Source organism: Embiotoca jacksoni, unplaced genomic scaffold (genome assembly GCF_022577435.1).
Source record: "Embiotoca jacksoni isolate LCO1_2020_lvr unplaced genomic scaffold, fEmbJac1.0.p SCAF_4, whole genome shotgun sequence".
In the NCBI taxonomy this organism is placed as follows: Eukaryota; Metazoa; Chordata; class Actinopteri; family Embiotocidae; genus Embiotoca; species Embiotoca jacksoni.
Window position 1 is genome coordinate 4,195,712 of NW_027185392.1, and position 21,307 is coordinate 4,217,018.

The window sequence follows — 21,307 nt, forward strand, 5'->3', positions numbered from 1 at the left end:
TACCCTCCAGACGTGTTTTAAGATGTATATAAAAAAAAATAAAAATAAAAAAAAATTACTCTGGAATAATCACAATTTGTGCCTGATGTGTTTTTTTCACACTCACAGACACATTTAAAAAAAAAAATTATTTATTTTTTATTATCCTGTAAAAATCCTAAAAATTTCATTTTCTCCCTCTCACCCATGAGAGACTCCAAAATCTATGCAAATTTAAATGCAACTATACTTTATTTATAACGTTTAACTGTTGAACACAAAATGCTCTTTACTTTCGCTGTACAGTTAATTCTTAGTGTAAATGCATTGGAGGCCTCAAGTATCCACATCACACTTGTGTAAATTGAATTGGGCCAGGACTGACTTCCAAACTATTTGTGATGTCACAAATAATGCTAGCGGGCCTATCCGTAAATCAGATTATTAGTGAGCTCAGAGAAACTTTCCTAGTTCAGCAGATTGTGAAAAAGAGAACTATGTACATATATATCAATGCTTTTTAGTTAGATTTAGTAATAGAAAAGAATACTTTACTGGACCACCATAAAATTGCACTATTGTTACAGCAGTCACATACAAATAAAAACCAAATCATTAAACAATAGACAAAAATAGATAAAAGTCGAAAGTAGCATCTGAAATAATTGATCATACGCTTTGATACATACTGGATGCACACTGTGCAATGTTAGTGCCAGCTCAAATATGTGGACTACACTATATTAGTCTGTTATTTATGGGTATAGATTTAAAGGTATTACATTATGTAGAACAGCAAAATGTTAAAAAAGGCCTATATGACTACACAACAACAAAAAAAGGATCTTACAGAAACAGACTTCAGACTGGAATACTCCCTCTGTCTTATCTCTTTAAGTCTACATTCAAACATCTCTGCTATTAAATGTCCCCTCCTCCTCTTTCTTCCTTCCAAAAAAAGCATAATTGTAGGTGAGTGTGAATGTGGTTGTCTGTCTGGATATGTGTTAGCTCTGCAACAGACTGGGTATACCCTCCCTCCTGCCCAATGTGAGCTCTGCTAGGCTTCAGCCCTCCGTGACCCTGAACGGGATAAGCGGCTTTGAAAATGGATGGATGTTAACTTGTCATTGCTTCATTTGCACTTGCTGCTTTCATCTATCAAACCCAGACTCAGACCGCAGCAGGGCAACGACAGCAGGCCACGCACTGATTTAGATAAGAAATGGTATTATCCGATTTTACAGTTGCTGCAAAAAGACCCAACAGGTAATTCACAGTTTCTGTTTCTGTGCTGGCTGCACTGGAAGATAAAACTTACATTTCGCATGGTTCTTACAAAGTTAAAGATTTAGGCAAAAGAAACACTTAGTTTTAGGTTCAATTGATGACTGCATTGGGCATTAAGATTACTGCTTCCTTAAAGGAATGCAACCTTCATCGTCATGGCAACAGTAAATATTGCTTCAAAGAATTGTCCCAAATCGTTTCTGGAAATAGGAAGCAAACAGCGGTCTCCTGTCCCCAATTTGGCTGTTGTAGCAAGAAACAACTTGACATTATGGATGATGTCTTAACTGCTCCACTTCCCCGACAAAGGGGTTACGACAAAGGATCCTATTTGACTTCCCATCAGCATTGTTTTCATGGGACCAGCCGATGATTTGTGACACATTATGGGCTGCCACCACCAGCTGATGCACTGTTCGAGGGTCGTGGTCTTTTCACGTAAGGTCAAAGGTCATTTGACAAAGAGATAGTAGCCTGTTTTTATTTATACGACCGCAAGGGCTCATGAAACTTTGAATCACATCTGTTGGGCGTGATAATCTGCTTGCATAACAGAGCCATGGAACCTTTTTTCAGCGGACTTTCTCACATTTTGTGAAACATTAATATTTACATATTACTTTGATCTGTTTCGCATTGTAATTGTGTTTGCCAGCGTAAGCTTAAAATGTTCTCTGTTGTTTTGTTGCCGCCTCACTGAAACTGTCCCAAAACCTTTTCCACCTCACTGAGTTTAGTTAAACAATGACAAGCTGCTTTGACTGGGTAGCTGGACGGCTCTACCGTCCAACAACATTCTTTTCCGGAGCATCTATAAACATTTTACGTATCATCCGACACCAACGTCTGACTGGTTTATGCATGTTTGATTGAGTGGCTGCCTGCCACCCAATAAACAGATCTAACAGGTGGCCTAATGAAGGACTTTGTTTGCAGAATTATGCAAGGCATGTTCAGTTCATAACATTTAAGGTGGGGTCAAGATGGTGAAGGACTACAAAGCTGCACAACAACGTTCTTTCTCTGTTACATTTCAACAACACATGCCATTTATAAGACACCCTTAAATAAAAATTTTAAAAAAGCCTCAGTGGTGCATCTAATAGAACAACAATGACTGTTACAGCTGGCTGGTTGCATATCATACTCCCCTCAACAATTTCACATCCAGTGAGTTATGAATCTGCACAGCATATCATAAGAAGAAATGCCTTTACACACACAAAAAAAAAACCACGACTGTTGATCTCTATCACAATTGTAAACTTTTTGACAGCCTGGTTGACAATTTCCAGGAATGAAGACTAAAACACTAATCCTATTTGATTATTGGTAAGCCTTTGTTGATGTCTGAGAAAGGCTGCAAGCCTGTTGCCTGATGTACAGTCCAGACTCACTTATAAAGAATACGTGAGCCATCTGGCACTGATAATCTGCCCGAGTCTGCCTCCACTGTCTTTCATTTGGTTCTCTTTGGTTAGGGGTACAATTACTTTAAAAATAACACAAGAGATGGTGGACAGATGAACAGTTGACTTTTTCCATTCAGATTCCATTCGAAAGTGGAATTTCATTTATTTTCTTCGATTAATTTCAATCAAACACGGTCCGACTTACAAAATGTTCTTTTTGCCACTTGGGCAATATGGAGCATATTTTTTTTTATATATTGCAACAAGTCTTGACTTAATCATCTGCATAATTTATCTTTAGGATGGCTGGTACGTGATTGGGAGGGAGGGACCAGCAAAAAATAAATAAAACTTAGTCAGACTGGCAATGTAACAAACAACAACAAAAATGCTAAAAAAAAAAACAAAACAAAACAAAACAAAAAAAACAGGTGCAATCAATTTCCCCTCATGTGGAGCTAAACTGTTTCTATTGTACTTATTGTGTTAATTATCTTTATCCTCTTAGGGCTTCTTTGGAACTGACAAACTTTACAGCTTAATCACCGGCAACACCTACAAAGACATCCTCAAAGGGAAAGTGCACTCGGTTCATATAACTGTTGATCAAATGCTTGAGAAGAATGTACACCTTTCTCTCTGCCTTCCTTCCAACATTGAGTCGAGGAATTTACACATTAGGAACGGACAGTCAGCTCCACGACACCTCAATGTCACTGTGTTTGGTACACTAAGTGCCTGGTCCTGACAGCTGAAAGAAAGTGTCAAAAAGGGTCAACGTGGGTCAGTTAGAAATGTTGTTGGGGTACAGTGAGGTCTCCCAGCATGGGCTTCAATTAAAACAGGATTCTCAATCAGAGAGATTAGTCATTTAATCCATCAAAGAACCTACAAAACCACCTGCATCAGTGATGATGGATGATCATCATTCAACATGACTGAATTATACAATAACTCTATTTATCATTTTAATCTGAAACCCAAGGTGTTCATCTCTAAACATTCCACAAGAAAGTTTGGAGAATAAAGACAACAAAAGCTACATTTCATTAAAGTATAGATAGACAGACAGACAGACAGACAGACAGACAGACACTTTATTGATCCTGCAAGGGGACATTTTTTGAAGATTATACTGGATAGAGGATAGAGAAAACGTGTTTAAGTAGTTTGAAACTTGACAAGAATCTCTCTCATTCTTATAAAGGGTCCAACAGTTCATTTATTGTGGTTATAGGGTGTTGTCAGGTGCCATTATTCCCACTGGCTGGAGAATAATGGTTTGTTATGGCTGGCACAGCGTGAGCTAGCTTACACACTGACGGGCCAACGGGATCACTCGATTATAAACTCTTAGGATGTTTGGGGTTCTCTTGGAATTGTGGTGACCCAGATATGACAACACAAAGACTTGGCTATGGTTTGAAGAGTATAATGAAATTGTTTAAGTTAGTTGCAGCAACGTGGTGATACATACAGATTATTAGGTCACCACTTCTCCAAATGCTCTTCAAAACACAGCTCCCAAGAGACACTTCACAATCTTCCCTCCTATACACTCCTCTACTTGAAATTACATTAAAAAAAAAAAAATCCACTTTATTCCTGAGACTCATGCCATTTAATATGCAGTTCTGCAGGTTTTTTTTTTTTTTTTTTTTTTTTTTTTTAATAGAAATTGCTTGATTTATGAGCCTTTTTTGATAATGTGTCAACATGTTTTTGGGATAAATAATAATGTATGTTATTCACATTTCTCTTTAGAGTTTAACAGTTATAATGATATGGCCATTTTTAAGATATCAAACAATGATCTGCTGTGATCAAACGATTCTAGCATTTCAATTTCATTGTTTTAAAAAACATTACAACTTGAATATCCCAATGGTTTGTCAAAGGTGTCAATATTGTCACTGGCAAAGACCACAAAAAAAACTGTTGTGTCACTGTAAAATTCAAATTAAACTTTGTGCGATACATCACAAAGGATAATATCTATCTCATATCTTTAGGTTGTGAAAAGATAAAAAAAAAAATAAAAAAAATAAAAAAAATAAAAAAAATCAAGGTATAGAGATCTCAGACTTACAAACGATCTAACATCACCGACTAAGAGACAATAATTGTAGTATTTCAGTCTGCTGCATTCAGTTCAGTAGTCTAGTCAACAAAACTCAAACAAGGTGTTAAAGATCTTCCTAAAACACTTTGAATCATCCAGAATTGATGCAGTAAACTGAAAAGTAGTCATAAAACAAAAGAGCCACTTAACCTTGAGACATTTTTTAGTTAAATCGCAAGCTCAGTCATGCAGTCTCTTTCCTTTTTACCCAGTAATTATCAAGGAACACTCCTGAATCACTGACTGTTAACCTGTGTGAACCTGTAAGGTCTTTTAAAACTTCCCAGCTGTTCTCAATCGGCTACAGTGCATATTCTGAGTATGAAGTGGATTCAAGCTTAATACAGCTTATTGATTCTGTTGTCTTGTTCAACAGAAACTACAAGCCCATTTCAAAATAGGTTAGGACGTTGTGTAAAATGAAAATAAAAACAGAGAATGCGATGATTCGCAAATCATGTGAACCCACATTTATTTGAAAATTGACCAAGACTGTGAGAAAATAGTGCAAAAATTTAAGAATAATGTTCCTTGACATAAAATTGCAAAGAATTTGGGGATTTCATCATCTACAGCACATGAAATCCCTAACAGATTTAGAGAATCTGGAAGAATCTCTGTACGCAAAGGACAAGGCTAAAAACCAATTTTGGATGGTCATGATCTTTGGGCCCCCAGGAGATACTGCACTAAAAACAGACACAATTCTGTAGTGGAAATCATCGTCTGGGCTAAGAAGACCTTTTGAAAAACATTGTCCTTGAACACAGTTTATCGCTGCATCCACAAATGCTGGTGAAAACTCTACCATGCAAAGATGAAACCATATATATATGCATGATCCAGACATACCACTGCCTTCTCTGGGCCTGAGCTCATTTAAAATAGAGTGAGGGGATGTGGAAAACTGTCCTCTGGTCTGACGAATCAAAATTTGTGATTATTTTTGGAAATCATGGACGCTGCATCCTCCAGCTAAAAAGGAGAGGGACCATCCAGCTTGTTATCGGTGCTCAGATCAAAAGTTAGCATTGTGATTTTACAGGGATGCATTAGTGCACATGGCTTGGGTAGCTTGCACATCTAGTGAGACACCATTAATGCTGAATGATATATACGGGTATTGGAGCAACATATGCTGCCACCGAGGCAACCTCTCTTTCAGGGAAGGTCTTTCTTATTTCAGCAAAACGATGTAAAACCACATTCTGCACGTATCACAACACCGTGCCTCTGTAGTAGAAGAATCCGGGTGCATCAAATTCAAAATGAGAATATATTTTTCATAAAACAATACACATTTTCAGTTTTAACATTTGATATGGGTACATTGCTTTGCATTCTGTTTTATTTCCATTTTACACCGTCCCAACTCTTTTGGAAATGGGGTTGTATGTCATTCCTATATTTTTGAGAAAAACAAATGAGCTATTGTACTGGGATTTGACTTAAATGATTTAATTGTTTCTCTGTTTCATTTTTAAAAGGGGAACAAAAGTGTATCAGCTTGCTCATTTTCATTTTGACCGATGGTAACCCAGACAGAACCGAGAATGTTCAACGGTGTTGTTTGCAGGAATTAATTAAGATGCAACATGTCTCCGATTTCCGATGTGGAGCTCATAAAACGGCCATCGTGCTGCAGGAATACACCGACACATATTGTTACATGCGGGTTAAAAGAAATGCAGGTGTAGCAGACATGCAGGACTAAAACAAGAATGATGATGAGGAGGAGTATGGATGGATGGAAGGTTTTGTCCGATAGTAACCCAGGCACTGAGAGTGAAGGAGGAGGGGAGGTTTGTCCGATAGTAACCCCAGCACAGAGGAGGGAAGCAGCGTTAGGAGGGGGATGGTGTAAAGATTGCCTATATTTATTCTGCACTGAAAAGGAATGTGTGGCATCTTTTTGGTATACTGAAAAAAAAAAAAAAAAAAAAAAAGACTATTTGTCCTCAAAGTGCATGTTTTTAAACCACGTCAATGCCACCTCAGTCTTTTAAACGAAACGATGTGCGGATAGAAACACGACGCTCATTTTTCATTTTCACCTGTAAACACTTTAATGTTACAGAAAACATCGAGGTGACTTAATAAACGATTGAACACGTTTCTTGAAAATGCCATGGCACTAAAAAACAACTCCAGACACCGAAGTTGAGTGTTAATCACCGGTTTACGGTCTCTTCTCCTGCTGGCAACTTAGCCACGTATGTGGCATTCAAGTGCTGTCGGAAGAATTGGCAAGACCAAGGATCAAGTATTGATCATAGAAAGCATTAATCAGTCAGCCTACATTGAGAGTTAATATTAATTTATTTTGGTTTCCATAATGATAGCATGCTTTCCAACTTAATTTGAAACCATTGTTCTAAATATTTTAATGTTCTATTTCATTATGAAAAAAACTGGAGAATTTATGATTATGACTAGGCTATTAGTTGTCAGTAATTTTATGTTGGGTTTTATCTGCAATGGAGTTTCCCCCTCTTCCAGGAGGAGTAAACAAAGACGACAAAATAGCCTTTGCCTCTTTCATATCTGTGAACTTTAACAAATATGTGAGGAGAGACGATATGAGAAATATGAGACAAGTAGACACAATCAATTCAAAAGCATGAAATTACAGAAATTGTCATCATTTTTCTTAAAATGTGAATCATTTCTGAGGGTTAATAGCACTTGAAATTCCAGGCAGGTTATTCAGCATCATTGTATCACAAAGTCATTTGTCACAACAATTCTCCTGCCCCTTATTATTTGCGCAAAAAAAATAAAATAACATCTGGATCAATTGCTTTGTCTCAAGTCTAATTTTATATGGCTGATTTTGATCAAAAAGACAACTTTCAGACCAATTTTGTCTCGACATTTTCGCTTGCCGTTGCTTTCGAAGGGTCCTTGAACGCATCGCTGTTTGACCGCTGGTTACCTCGCACTGCAGCCATCAGAGAACTGGGTGAAAGGGGAATGATGTCACTGCCTGGCTGAGGACGATTGAGGAGAACAATGAAGGCTGAGGAGCTACTGGAAATGTTTACGTGGCAAATATATGTCAGCGAAGAAGCCAAGTGTAATTGTTTTAATATGGAAGGGATGCTTTATGTCTGAACGTTTAATGTATCTCACTATTTTATTATGACTAAAAATACAGAGACATTTTCTGTCTCTTTAGTAATCCATGGTGACTTTATGATTCAATTTTTTTTTTCTTTCTCTGTGGTAATATTGTGGTACATATTCACATAAACATAAGCAATAATAGGTCATTTTAAAAACATGAATGCAATTTCTGGCTCTGGTGTGGCAAGCAATTCAAAGTGGTCACTGGCCTTTCTGTCTCAAGAACGGAGCACTGCCTTGCATGCATGACCTGACTACAGAGGGCTGTCCAAGAATATATGGCCCCTATACATTATGGATCATTTTATTTTCCAGTGCACAGGTGGACCTTAAATTGACACTGTTCATTCTAATCTGGCTGAATTAAAGCCAATATTACATTATTATGGTTGAATATATACACAGTTGCTGTGAGCAGCATTTTTGTTATGATATTGTATACAGTTGTGGTTAAGAGGTTTACATGTATTAATTATGTACATGGATGTCATGGCAGTATTGAGCTTTCACTGATTTCTTTGAGCTGTTCTTTTTCTGGGGCAGAATAAGTGTACAACCTACATCTGTAAAAGAAAAAAAATTGATTTGGTGCGAGAGCCATTTATTGTGGGTCTTCTGGAATTAACACAGGGTCAGAATTATACATACAAGGTCAGAATTTTACCTACATTTGACCACTCTTCTTTGTTAAATTGATAGAGTTCAATCAAATTTGTTGGTTCCCTTGTACTGATCTGACTTTTAAGCACAGTCCACTGATAGTTCTGAGGTCATTCCCGTGTTGATTTCAGAAATCCCCCCCCCAAAATAATAACGTGCATCAAATTCTTGCTTCTCTCGAATAAAGATGTATGTCGTAATGTACACTAATTCCGACCCAGAAAAAGAACAGTTTAAAGAAATTATCCAAAACTCAATATTGACATTGCTTCCATGTACAACTGTATAGGATGTGTGTGTGTGTGTGTGTGTGTGTGTGTGTGTGTGTGTGTGTGTGTGTGTGTGTGTGTGTGTGTGTGTGTGTTGTCCATTTGTGTAGGTGGAGTATTGGTTATGGAATGAAAAAATTGCTATCATTTCCTCAAACTTCTAAATTACTGTCAGCATATGATGAAATGATGTAGTGTTTGTCCTAAATACTTACTGTACACATACATGTTGTTCTGCACACAGTGCCGTACTGCATACACCCCCTTTGAGGCCAGTAGCTCACATTGACTAATGATTTCCCATGAAGTTGTAATTAATCTCTTTGGCTCTTCTAGAAATGACCTACATCGTCCCAGTTGTTGAATGGGGCCATTGTTGTTGCAGGACAGGGTTTCAGATATATTTGTCTTGCAAGTGTCTGAAAATAATTTATTCTCATAACTCATGAGCCTAACAAATGTGTATGCTGTTATGTATGTTCTATGTCACGTTTTATTTCTCATTTACAAACTGGACCTTTGGTTTCAATGTTGGTGACTGACAACACCAACAGGTCAGGACAAAATGATCACTGCTCCTAACCCAACAGCGGCCATGTCACAGTTAACCAAAACCACAACCTTTTCCCAAACCTAACGACATGGTTTTTGGCGCCGAAACTTCACACACTTGTGTGTATCTTTGACATGCTCGTGGGCAGTTCTGGCTAATTCTGATCATTTTTTATTCATTAAGGACAGACCAAATCAAACATGTAATCTGGCATCTGACTATTACAGGAGCAGGCAGGCAAGACAAATTGAAATAGCAACCTCTCAGTATGGCTTCTTTCTTTAATCTCTTCAGTCATTTTAAAAGCAACATGTGAGCAGATAATTACATGCCATAGAAAACATGCCCATGCCTGAGCTGAACTACTAATATCTGGTCCTTCTTGCAAATGGTTCATTTCACAAGTAATATGTATAGCATATAGAGGACATTACCCAGACCTCTTTTGTAAAACAAAAAGCTCATTCAGCATGTCTCCAGGGAGAACACTGCCCACAATTTTTTTATAAATACATAATGTTTTGATGTTGATTAAATTAATAAATGGAGCATTTGTAGTCTCACAAGTTCTGTCCTTTACACCAGTTTGATGTAATATGGTGTGCTCTGAACATTTCCCTGGCTACACTTAGTTTAAAGGCATCATTAACAGTGTGAATATGGAAAGGACACCAGGAACCAGTTGATTGTGACCAACCATCCCCCAAAGTGCTTCTGCATATTCACAAGAACCATGTTAGCTGTTGAGCGGCAGTTGAGCCCGTCCGGAAAACACACTTCAAAGAAATATTGAGGTCTTGTTGACAGCAATTTGCCTCAGATTTCTGTGGACACAGTACGACATATTGATACTCTTCCTGACACTTGCATTCACATGTTGCTTTGTCTTGCATCTAGCACGAGGTATGATTCATGTGTATAAGATGACTAAACGTGTGAAAGTGTACGCATTTTATGCTCATGTAGAGTCTCCTAGGTGATGACCACATGCTGTTCTAAAATCAGCAGATGTCCTCTTTCAAAATGTGTCAAAGTGTAAAATCTCAGAGAAACAATTTTCAGTTCTAAATTAAAGGCCCAAGTAAGCACAGTCCTTTAACATCCGGGAATTAGTCTCATCATTTTCTGAAAGTGAGTCAAGTTTTCAATGAATTATCACCTGTCATCAGACTAATTGAAACAGTAATAGACCTTTTTAATATGTTTTGACGTGTCAGGAAAAGCCCATAACATTAACAATTGCTTTGCTGTGCCAGGATTAAGCCGTATTCGCTGAGTCTTCATTCACATTCCCAGAAAAACGTAAAAACCAATAAACTGAACACTAGAAAAAAAAAAAAATCACTTCACTATGTGATACTGCCCTTGTTCATGTTATTTATTACACCCGTGCTTTTCTGACTATGATGATATCCACATCACCTAACGTTGTATTTTTTAACTTTGAGGGCTTTAACTTTTTGCCTCAGGGAAATGATGCAGAAGTATATGTGTTGTTATGAGTGTGTTGGTATACTGTGACATCATTTTTGGATGTGGTTATGGGTACAGGAGAGCACACATAGGACACAATCTCGTCAGTGACAGAAGGTCTTAACACACCTTCTGTCGCGATGATATGATTTTGTTATTCAATGACGTTCTCTGAGTGTAAAATCCCATCACCCTCTTTTTATCCCAGAAATCCATCCCAGACTTAAAAATATTCTGAGACTGTCTGTACTCCTCAGCTGAATGTGAGGCTGGTACCAAAGGGAGAACATGCTCAGCTAGACCCTGTCCTGCAGACAGTATTAAAAAGATTCAAAAGAAACACATTTGTGAAAAACTTGAGAGCACAACTGAGACTTGGTTTATGCAGTCAATCAAGAGAATAGACATATTACTTATAACTTTCATAAATAAATGGCATTGCCCTGTTCTACTGATGAACAACAAGCTTGTCACACGACTATTACATCTTGTCACTGGGTAGGAAACCCATTTAGCAGACTGATTAATGTAAAGGACTTAAAGGGATGAGCTCCATAATGCCGGGTTCAGTATGGGTGAACGTTGTTTGTTGAATGCATGTTGCATAATGTGTTCTTACTGTTCTATCAGTGGGCGGCCATAGTGAACGTGTTGCTGCCCTGACCAGTGTGTAACTGTGAGAGAGATAAAGCGAAGCTTGTATCGGAGAGCATTTAAGTTTGAGTGCGTTTGCATCAGCATCTTTGTGTGTGTGTGGGAATTGGTGTTTTCGTTTTTTTTTTTAATATGATTTCATTTTTTTTTTTTTTTTTTTTTTTTTACACATTTCTTTATGCCAACAGCACTTTTTCAAAACTCTTCACATAGTCAGCAAAGATCAATCAGTGCGGACTAACCTGGAGGTTTTCATCGCTGTGACACTAAATTAACTCGGTAACCATCTTTTAAAGATTCTGAATTGCTTTCACACTTGAGGTCAACCACCGTCAAACCTCTGTGTATTTACAGTAAATTTTGCCCATGTTTAAATACCAATTTACATTAAAACCCCAACATACTGTATTTTTTGTAAGTTAGACTACAATGTGCTCCATTCTGCTGAATTAAAAATGCATAACTTTCGGATTGTGTGCTGTTTATCACGCATACCTGAACTGCCGGTGGTTGGTTGATGGTCAGTCTCTTCTTCCTCTTGGTCCTGGGTTCCTGCAGGAATTCTCGTATTGAATCTGCATTGATTTAGAAATACAAGAGGATGATTTAGTATACACATCAGAGTTAAATATATATTCAAGACACTGAAACTTTAGTATTTACTGTCGCTGGGTGATACAAAATAAAACAAATTATTATTTTGTGCAAATTTTAGTTTGATCTTGACTTAGAATAATTAATTATGATGATCATTAAGCTATATGGGTTCCCCTGCACATGATGTGCTCTTACACAGCGGTGACGCTACCTAAGTGGGACCTGTAACACTGGTGCCTGCTTTCATCCCTGACCTCTGTGAAAGAGCGAATGTGACTGTCCAGACACAGAGTTGTTTACATTCCATCCCTGGATCGGTTTATGAGCAAGTTGCGTGACCACATACTCGATCGCAATGAATTCTGGATGTCTGGCTGTATCTGCAAAAGACTAAGGACTCTCTCTGTAGCTAGCAGGATCAAAGTTTAGTGAGAAAAACCTATGCTGAAGATTTGCTCTTTTACTCTATTATTTATTTTAAGAGAATAATCCCCTGGGTAAGTGCTCTGCTAATATTGTAATCCGCTGTCGTTGGGCTTCTGTATCTGTATAAAATCCGTTTTTGAATGCAATTTTAACAGTACATAAACATGCTAAATACTAATAGTTTTGGTCATGGTTGAGTGTGACTGAGAAAATTTTGATAACGAAGGCATCAAGGCAATGAAAAGTTATCCATTGTATAATTTACACGGACTACTGTTGTGCTGAATGTGTGAAGAGTTTTGAAAAAAGGAAGCTCAAATGTCTAAAAAGCATTTAGAAATGATTACATGTCAACCATCAGATTGTTTTTGGTCACATGAGTGTCCTGTTTGGCATCTCAAAAATATGTCTGTGTGTGTGTGTGCCAGTGTGCTGACGAGCCATCTGCTGCCCTCTGTTCTGTATAATGGTCTATTCATCTCAAACAGCTGGCAGCCACACTGACCTCTGTCTATTTTCTCTCAGTCTGTCTGTCTGCTGCTCTTTTCTCAGGCTGATTATTTTGGACCCACACTGGTGGTGGAATCCCTGAAATATCACTGAAATCGACTGAAATGATTTTCAAAGTCATGACCTTTGGTAAACTCTTCAGGAATTACAGCAAATATCAGTGATAATGTCTTTTAGTTCATCTGTAGGGAAAAGAAGACTTCAGAAAACATTAACCATCCGTTTAGGTTGGTGAGTCTGTTACATTAATTATGTTCAGATGTCAGTTTTTGACAGAAATTCTACAGCTCAAATTTAGTTTACTTCAGTTCCCAGAAATTTAGTTCATCATGAAAAAAACAACAACTTTACAAGATTTTCTGGGTCAAAACTGATAAGAAGTATGGAAGGTTCATGCAGTTTTTCTAGTGAGACTACAAGTTTAGCCATATCTAGAACATCAAATGCATGAAGGTGTATTTCTAACTCGTATAACTCATATAACTCTTGCTGTCTCTTTGAACAGAGTGATCTCAGTAACCTGCGCCTGATTAATATGAGTTGTAATTGTTGTGCTGCTCTGACAGGATTCTTTCACTGTTTATTTGTATATTATAAATGAATGTGTTTGCAACCAACTGAAAGACAAGAGAGGCTACATTAAATCAACATGAAACAATGTAGGAACGACTGTAACAATAATGTCTTGTCTTTGACGCACAACTGAGTGGAGGATAATGATGTGGAAATGTTGCATTGTGCAACAATGAAGGAAATGTCACCAGCCCACTAATGCCAAACAAACCCAACTGCCAGTGGGAGAGTGCAAGAGACTGGCTGACTGATAATGTAAGACTTTCTGATGAATCTCAACTCAAGGCTGAAGAAGATGGAGGTGTCATTTCTTTGTGTGTCTATGTATCTAATAGTGAATGGTATCTTTATAAAAGTAGCAACTGTCATCATTACAGTGATGTTAAAGTTTTTTTTAGGTGTTTTTGTGATTGTAAAGTTTTACAATGGTTGAAAACGTACTTGAACAAAATATAAAAAAATGTCCTGTCTCTGTGACCATTTCAACATCTGCCTGCAAACTATCAGCCATTTTAGGAATCTCTGCTCTGCGTTTGGAGAGAGGTAAAACTGTATAATTTTGTTTGTCCAATTACTCTCGCTCTCTCTCTTTCTGTTTTCTGCCTCTCTCACCCCACCATCTGGTATAGTTGTCCTATATTTTTCTTTCTCCCTTTCTGCTGCCGTGGTTGTTTTCTCCTGGCAGGGCCTCTGTCTGACTCTGCTGATTAAGCAGCATTTTATGTCCAATGCAAGTTATTCATGCACACACACACACACACACACACACACACACACACACACACACACACACACACACACACACACACACACACACACACACACACACACACACACAGACACACACCAGCAGAACACAGGGATCAGAGATCACTGTGAGCGTTCTGATTTATCTAAATGTGATGATATTGTTTGCCGACAGGTTGCTCTGATGCTTCCTCTGCAGTTAACGAAAGACTATGGACAGTCTTAAACTTAGAGAATCTGCCTTTAGGGTCAATAACAAATGGGAGAACATGTCTCTGGATGTTGAAAATAGGCTACAGGGTCTTCAACAATCAATGAAACAAGCAGGTTGAACTCTGCTGTAAAACATTAATACAAAACAGGAATAATACGGCGGCCTCCTTATCGGCATTGAATGTTGAGTGTGCTCACACATGCACACACACATACACACGCATGCGTGCCTATGCGTACACACACACAGATTATTACAGCACAGCTCTGCTGTAGTTCCCAAAGGAGAACCCATGGCTATTTTGGTCCGTGTGGAGGACTTAATACTGAGTGAGAGGTTTATAGAAAAGGGATTGAATAACACTGGCGATCCTCTGTAGACTGAAGGAGAGACAGGATTATTGCTGCTATGTTCATTTGCATGATAACATGGCAGTGACAAACATACTTATTCTTTTTTTATTTATTTAAAAGGAGATTTTTATGAGAGCATTGGATGCACAGGAAAACAGCCTGCCAACATCGGCCAGTACCAGCCGGCTCAAAGTTAACTAATTTACATTTACATATTGCTTGTATTCCTAAAATGTCAAACATTTCCTTTAGGGTTAGTTACTGTGAAAAATGTGTTCCATTCTGGAAGAAAAAAAATAATAATTTCAAAGACGTCTTCCCAGCATCTAGTTGCTTAAGCTGCCCTCTGGTGATTACTATAGAGTAAGAGTCCAAATGTAGCTTGCACTTTTGAAAAACATGTTTCAGAGTTGCTGCAATGTTAATATAAAAATGCCCTTTAATTTTTTTTTATCAAATGCACACTGTGCAGCTTGATCAATTATTGGGATGTGAATAAGATGAGAAACAATTAATCTCAGGGATGAAAGGAAGCTTTGGCAATGAGAGTTTTGCAAGGGCATCCACAAACATGCACACACACACACACACGCACAAAAAGTCAAAGGTGTGAGAGTGATTTGCCAATGACCCTGAAGGCAACTCAAAAGGAAGATGAAAAAAAAGATAGCATGAAGAAAAATGATGGAGCGCAACAGAGGACAAGAGGACAAGACCCCCGAGTGAGGCAAAGGGAGAAACAAAAAGATAAAAAAGAAAAGAAACAACAAAGACTGATAGAAGAAAGCATGACAAAATGAGGAGAGAAAAGAGTGGCGGCGTACAGAATAGTTGAGAAGGAAGGAGAGAGATGGGAAACATCAGCCCGGCACAGCTGCCCCAGTAAAAAAAGGAGATGAGGCTCTTTTGCGTTACCCCTCATGCTGCTCTCTCCACATCCACGTGAGAGAGGAGGGGGAAGGAGGGAGGAGGCAGGGGAGCTGGGAGGAGGAAAACGAAGGGGACTGCTGTACACCGCTGCATGGCAAGCCTGCTCCATCCCTTCGCCAAAAATTCAGCTTAACCAGTTGTTTGGTTGAAGATGTTGTTGTAAAATTTCTTGTTTGCAGTATAAAGCATTTAATTATCTAGGAAAGATGAGGAAAAACATACGATAAGGCAAGACAGAGCACAAGATGTCAAATCCTGTCAATATTATCAAAACAAAACATTGTAAATGCGGATGTACAGTTCATGTATTCAGTGGGATGAGAGGAAACTAGCAAGTCTGATCCAATAGAAAAGTACACCAGCACCAAGGATATGGTTCTTTCCTGTTGCTTATATGTTTTGAATGTTTGCCTAAAAAGAAATGATAAAAAAACTGTAAGAATATGTAAATATTTCCAATATCAACATTTAGTAGGGCAGGTTACAGATATACGTACACACATATGTACATGCATGCACACGCATACACAAACAACATCCAAACACGTGCTCAGGGTTTTATTGAGAACCAGAATAAGCTGGTTTGGTGCTTTTCTGCTCTAATGAGTTGGAGATAGAAATACATCTGTTATGTGATGGCGTTGATCTGGGGAATGGGGGAAATGGACAACAGGAATCCATCAAGATTTAGTCAGCCAGTTAGTCTCAGTAATAACAATAATAATGATAAACTTTATTTGTATAGCACCTTTCATACAAGAAATGCAGCTCAAAGTGCTTCACAGCAAGAGAATTACATGCAGTGTTCCACATAAAAACAGATATAGAGGAACATTTAGAAATATAGAAAAGAAACAAGATAAAACAGATAAAAACTCGGAGGAATCATTCATCCTGGTGCCAAGTCCGTTCGCATCATCTTGTTTATACTTGAAAAGAAAGTGGGCGTGCAAAATTCAGCACATTTTTAGGACCAGACTTTTTAATGATATATTCTCTAAATAGATTTAGAATTTGATTCACATCTGTGTTAAAAGAAGACATGAGGCTGAATCCACACATTTCTGTTAGTGGAAATGAAGCGTGTTCAGTCAACAGCAGTCTTGTGATGATTCATAACCTCAGTAGTCATGCAAGCAGTTAATATTTGGGTTTATATCTTTTACTCAAGGAAATGGTCGATGTCTCATACAGAAACTTTTTTTTAAGACCAAAGGTTTCTGACAATTTCGAAATTTTGTGAGTTATCGAGTGTTAATCAACTTCTCAGAAAGACGCTCATGTTCAGGGAAAACAAGGAACTTCTTACTCATTCACCCTGTTGTCTTTATCAATAAACTGTGACCATCACCGTTTCATTCCTTTAACTTTATAGTGATAACAGCTGTGTCCACAAAATATATACATTTTTTTATATTCCATGAAAAGATCTGAAAATAGAAGCGTGGCCTTGTACACAAACAAAAAGTCATCAAAAAAAAACAAAAAAACACCATAAACTTTCTGGTCATGAGGGATGAGTTCAGCAGCCTCGCTGATAAAACCCTCTCCTATTATGTTCAACTGGTCCTCAACTGATTTTTGCCACGTGCATGTTTGGTTTGTTTTCCTGGTAATGAGGAGGTCATACAGCTGAGGTCATACAGCTGAGGTCATACCTCCATACCTCGAAGCTGTTTAACATCCATCTGGATAATATTCTTCATCTTCATAGCATGACATCTAACTGTCCATACTTTTAATCTATAGTGTTGATTTTCTGATGACTTTTTCTTCATGCATTTTCATCGACTGCATGTCTGTTTGTGCTGTAAAAAGGATTACTCCTGTGTTTTTCCATTTTGTAAGGTTTTTTTTGGAGGGAAGTTTTTCTATTTCTAAATTGAGAGCCATAAGGACAAAGGATGTTGAATTCTGCACTGATTATAGAGCAGTGGTTCTCAATCCTAATCCTGTGAATCCACTGCCCTGCATGTACAGGATAAAGATGTTTCCCTCCATCAGCACACCTGATTTAAATCGATGGGCTGTCATCGAGCTTTGCTAAAGCCTGTCAGTGATCCATTCATTTGAATCCAGTGCGCTGGAGGCGCTTTTACCGAATGTTATTTTTTAACGTTTCACTCAGAAATGTAAATCTGTGTATTTAAATCTATTCAATTAAAAAAATATGCAACAACCTCGATTCATTCCTGAGTGATTCCCAAACATAAACAGATTATCTTACTTGATAATGACTAATTGTTTCATTTAATTACATCAACACACTTGCCAACGGCCATCCTAACTAATATGATTAACCATTTGTAAAGCAAATCAGCTTGTGTTTAAGACATTTCTCGATTGTGCTTGTTATAATATTGGCAACCTTTTTTTCCAACAAAATTCTTACATGGGAAACTTCATTGCAGACAACTGTATCAAAACTGTCTGTGCTAATTTCAGCGATGTAATACTGAAAAATGTGAATATTTTCTGTTTCTGCTATATCGCACCACTTGTCTTAGCTCTGCACTGGCAGCTTTTCCCAGCAGAGCTGTTTTTGTATGAAGGCCACGGTATCTTTGTCTAGTCTGTCTAAGCCTTTCAATCTCAGAGGGGCATTATGTCCTCTCTCTGTGAAGGACAGTCTGACAGTTCAGTGTGTGTATAAGACTCCATGTTTTTAAGTGTGTGTTTTTCTATCTGAGGTGCCATTCCGTGTGTCTTTTATTTGCTGGTGTGCGTATGAAGAATGATTGTGTATGTGTGTGTATGGCAGTGCCCGTGGCTCTTACATCATCATTCTTTTCCCAATTCACCATGAAGGTCTGCATCTGTGGAGTGACTCATCGTCTTCACCTTGGACAGAAGCAGTAGGAATGCTGGTCTCCAGCGCCATCTAGTGTACTCCCCACGGAGAAGCACTTCTGGAAGACAAAACAAATCTGCATTTGTTTTCAATTTATTTTCCTGCTCATTTACTTAGTTTACGTATAGGTTTTTTTCCCCCCTCTGCATGTGTTTCCACTTATAAGTCACTGTATAAAAGCGCAGCTGTTATTTAATGGTCACTGGTTTAAATGAATCCAGGAAAATCACAGTGGGAAATGTGGATCAGTAATACTCTGCTCTTTTATTACTGATTCCTGACTAAAACTGACATACATATAAAAGTGTATCTCTGTTGGAAAAACTCAATGAAGGGTGAAATGTCTTTTGGTTCAGATTACATTTTTTGCAGTATTAGTCAGTGTCACAGCAATATTTGACATCTTAGTAATATGATATCATAATACTCCCCTGCACTGCAGTCTTATAAAATTGTCTGACTCATAACGGGCAGGAAAAACAATAAGAACTGATGCAGCTGACCCAGAAAAATCATCATTACTCCAAACACTCTTCCATCTTGTCGAAACCTATATTACCCAAAATGCAACTCAACTGCTGACAGTTCGTTTGAAGGTGTTTGATGTTTTTGGTGTGTTTAAAACTTTGTAATCTACCAACAGAACCTGGTCACAATGCTGCAGTTTGTAAAAATGGACCTTACAAGTCCAACAGTGTTGATGTGATTAAAGTAAACCAATATGTGTTCTAAACAGAGTCTCCAATTTATTACATTGTATGTGCCTACATGTAAACCAATAGAAAAACACTATACAATCTCTTTGAAGCCTTTAATGTTAGTTTGCACGGATACAGTGCCAACAATAACTTTACATCAGGCTTCTTAAAACTGGCTGTTGCAGGACAAACAGCAATCTCACTGCATCTCCTACTGAAAAAGAAATTAATCCTTTTTCATGCAGCTCTTGATAATAAGCGTGTGTTCAGTGTTTTAAGTCAAGTCTTAATGTCGACTGCAACAATTAGAGATTTCAATCAGCAAAATAATAACGTTGGCACAAAGAAGTGGATCTGCACATGGAGAGAAACAGTTGGTGGACTGAAACTCACCATAACATTGATCTTTGGGAATATCTTCATAGTACGGCTGAATATTTTAAACTGATGTAAAGTACAAAGTCGATTTTTACATCAGAAATGTGGCAAGCAAGTGTTTAAACCAGCAATAGATTTGCTATCTCAGCTTCGTATGACAGGTCCACAAAAAGAGCAACACAATGTTAACTCTGGTGTAATGCAGATAACATTTCAATGAGGACCAAGCTAACAGTGATACGAATGTGATATGATTCATCTTAAAATTAGACTGACAAGTCTATAGAAAGACCACACCTTCAGTTGACCATTAACGAGAGTCTGTCAATGATCAACTGAAAGTGCAAGGACATATTACAACGGTTATTAGACAGCATAAAATGATAACACATTTGTATTAGATGGTACAATGTCTACCTGTTTCTCCACCTTTATGAAGGAGAAGAACTTGAACTCAGAACAGAGACATCAGATGAAAAACAGTTTTGTGGTTTTCCAAGTAAAACGGTCAAGTTCATAAATATTTGTGATACTATACTGGAAAAATAATGAAGCAGACAGAAAAGAGTTTCTAAAAAATCTTGTCTTGCTGATTTCTTAGCATCAATAATCGACCGCAACACCTTTTAACACGATGCCACCCTCCAGCTTTAACAGAAGGTCTGCTGTGTAGTCAGGAACTATGACACCGACATGTATCTGACAAACAAACTAAAAAGAAGTAGTAAGTAAGAACTGATAGTTGTTAAATCTAGTGATCGCAAAAACTTTTTAACGTTTTCATTTCTTAATGTGTTTGAATTGTGGTTCACACACATTGGAATAATTTGGCATCAGAGCTTAAAGGTAGCTTTACCAGAACAGTGCAACTCGTATAAAAGACTGCAAGTCTGATATGCCCATAACACTTTTTAAAATTTTAGGAAACCTGCTCAGAGGTAAGTTTTCTAATCAGAAACAATTATTTCAGTCAGCCTTCAACCAGCTGGAAAATTCCTGTCCAAGTCACAAATCACATGTAAAACTACCTGTTTAGCTTATTTACTTAAATATCCATGTACTTTACTTTATGTTCCTAAAATGAATTGGAATTTAAAGACATTTAGAGATTTAAGTTCAATATATAGTCAAAAGTCACATAATTCAGTGCTGGGGGTCACAGGCCACTTAAAAGCCATCTGGTTTAAATGAATATTTTTCATTGTCCTGTGATATGACTTAATATCTGAGACTTTTCTGCTCTCAGATAGTGTCGCTTAAAATACAGCAGCGAGTCTAAATATTGGCTACGTAACTACACTTTTTATGTTATCCAGGTCACCTGTGCTTAGTTATTAAACGAGTTGCTAGTTTATAGCCCGGGGAAGGGAGTCTGCATCTGTTCTGGACAGGAACGAATAATTTGAATGAAGTACTATCCTCATCCTGATTTTCTATTTTTGCTTTCAGCCTCGAGTAAAGACGTTCCACGCCTGATTAAATATTGCTCATT